At 45.0% G+C, this 1960-nt stretch overlaps 1 non-coding gene across 1 annotated transcript; it reads left to right on the forward strand.

The window, feature by feature from the left end:
• The first annotated feature begins 1589 nt into the window (after positions 1 to 1589).
• On the forward strand, positions 1590 to 1672 carry Trnal-uaa (transfer RNA leucine (anticodon UAA)). Its single transcript has one exon. It is a non-coding gene; the product is annotated as a tRNA-Leu (tRNA).
• The last annotated feature ends 288 nt before the right edge of the window (positions 1673 to 1960 follow it).

Here is a 1960-nt window from a genome sequence, read left to right on the forward strand (position 1 = left end):
ACGATAAAAGAAACAGGTTCGTGTGTTTGCTGAATACCAACATACACACACACACACACACACACACACACACACACACACACACACACACACACACACACACACACACGCACACACACACACACGCGCGCGCGCGCGCACAGACCTGCTTCACAATTTTTACTACCCGGACGACAACACTACACACACACACACACACACACACACACACACACACACACACGGTCCCAGGACAAAAGGATGCACAAGAATAAAAATCAATTTGACAAAAACCGAACACACCCGTGTAACCTGAGAAAAAAAAAAATCTCTGCGTCAGCTGTTCATTGTTGGGTTTTCACGTGCAGCGTTCAACACAGCTGCATTTTCCTCCAAAATACGGTGTTGGACTGCAATGATCCCTACCACTGGTATTATTGTCCACCACATTTACATGACAATCAATTACATGTCTCCTTTTCGGTCATCGGAGCAGTGAAATCATATAACAATAATCAGTATTTATATAGCGCTGAATCTTGTGCAGAGACAAATCAAAGCGCTTTCACACCAGTCATTGCATAACTCTAAACTGGAGAAACTGAAGACAAGGAAGAGGCAGGGGAGGGAGGGAGGGAGGGAGAATATCTTGGAAAGAGGTGGGTTTTAAGGCCAGACTTGAAAGAGCTGAGTGCGGAGACCTGACGAAGCGAAAGAGGAAGTTGCACTGTGTCTAGGGCTGGGCGTTAGAAGGCGGGGCCCACGCCTCTCCTTCCGCTGTTTTGACCTTTCCCCGACCAAGTCAGGAACCCATTCACACTTGTGTGGAGAGAGGGAAACCAGAGTTAATGTGCCTTTCTCGATCCCACAAAACCAGGACGAAACGCGGGTTTGAACTCGGATCACTCAGATGATGATGATGATGATGACGATGACGATGATGATAATGACGATGACGACGACGACGACGACGATGATGATGATGATGATGATAATGATGACAATGATGATGATGATGACGATGACGACGACGACGACGACGATGATGATGATGCTGATGACGATGATGACAATGATGATTGATGTTGATGAGGATAATGAGGATATTGATAAGAGGCTCAGATTCAGACGGTTTGTTGGAGAGACAGAGAAACAGAGAGACAGATAGACAGACATGCAGACAGCGACTTGCAAAGACAGACAGACATGTTCAGACAAAGACACAGAGAAGGAAAGAAAGAGGGAGGGTGAGAGAAAGAGAGGGGGGGGGCAGACAGACAGACAGACCGACAGGCAGACAGATATAAAGAGACAGACAGACAGACAGATACAAAGAGACAGACAGACTGACAGACAGATAGACAGACAGACAGAGACCAAAAAAACAAAAAAAAAAAAAATCGAGAAACAAAGTACATGGAAAACTCCGACGATGCCCTACACGGTCCAGTAGGGATAGAACAACGAAGGGGGGAAGAATAGGGGAGTGGGGGGGGGGGGGGACCTCTCTGACTCTACACCGACCGACACAGCCAGTGACAGCAGTCAGAGCGGTCAGAAATGTGTCCGTGTGTGATCGACTTCACTAAACACATACCTGTTTTCTGTCAAGTACGGTGGCCGAGTGGTTAAGGCGTTGGACTTAAGATCCAATGGATTTATATCCTCGTGGGTTCGAATCCCACCCGTACTAGATTTTTTTTTTTTTTTTTTTTTAAGGCCTGACTGGAGTGATGCATAGATCAATCACCTTTGGATTTTTTTTCTTCATGATCATCGTTTTCTTTCTTTCTTATCTATTCTTTTCTCTTCTTTCTTTTTTTTTATCATGTTTTTTTCTTCTTCTCCAAACTAAATTTGCTGCAGCAAATACGGATCACTCAGTACACTTTTTCGTTTCCTTTGAAACTGAACCTGAACCTGAAACAGACCTATACATGCTTTCTGTGTTGCGGTAGTGGTAGTAGTAGTAGTAATAGTG

The sequence above is a fragment of the Babylonia areolata genome, chromosome 1 (genome assembly GCF_041734735.1).
Source record: "Babylonia areolata isolate BAREFJ2019XMU chromosome 1, ASM4173473v1, whole genome shotgun sequence".
NCBI lineage: Eukaryota > Metazoa > Mollusca > Gastropoda > Neogastropoda > Buccinidae > Babylonia > Babylonia areolata.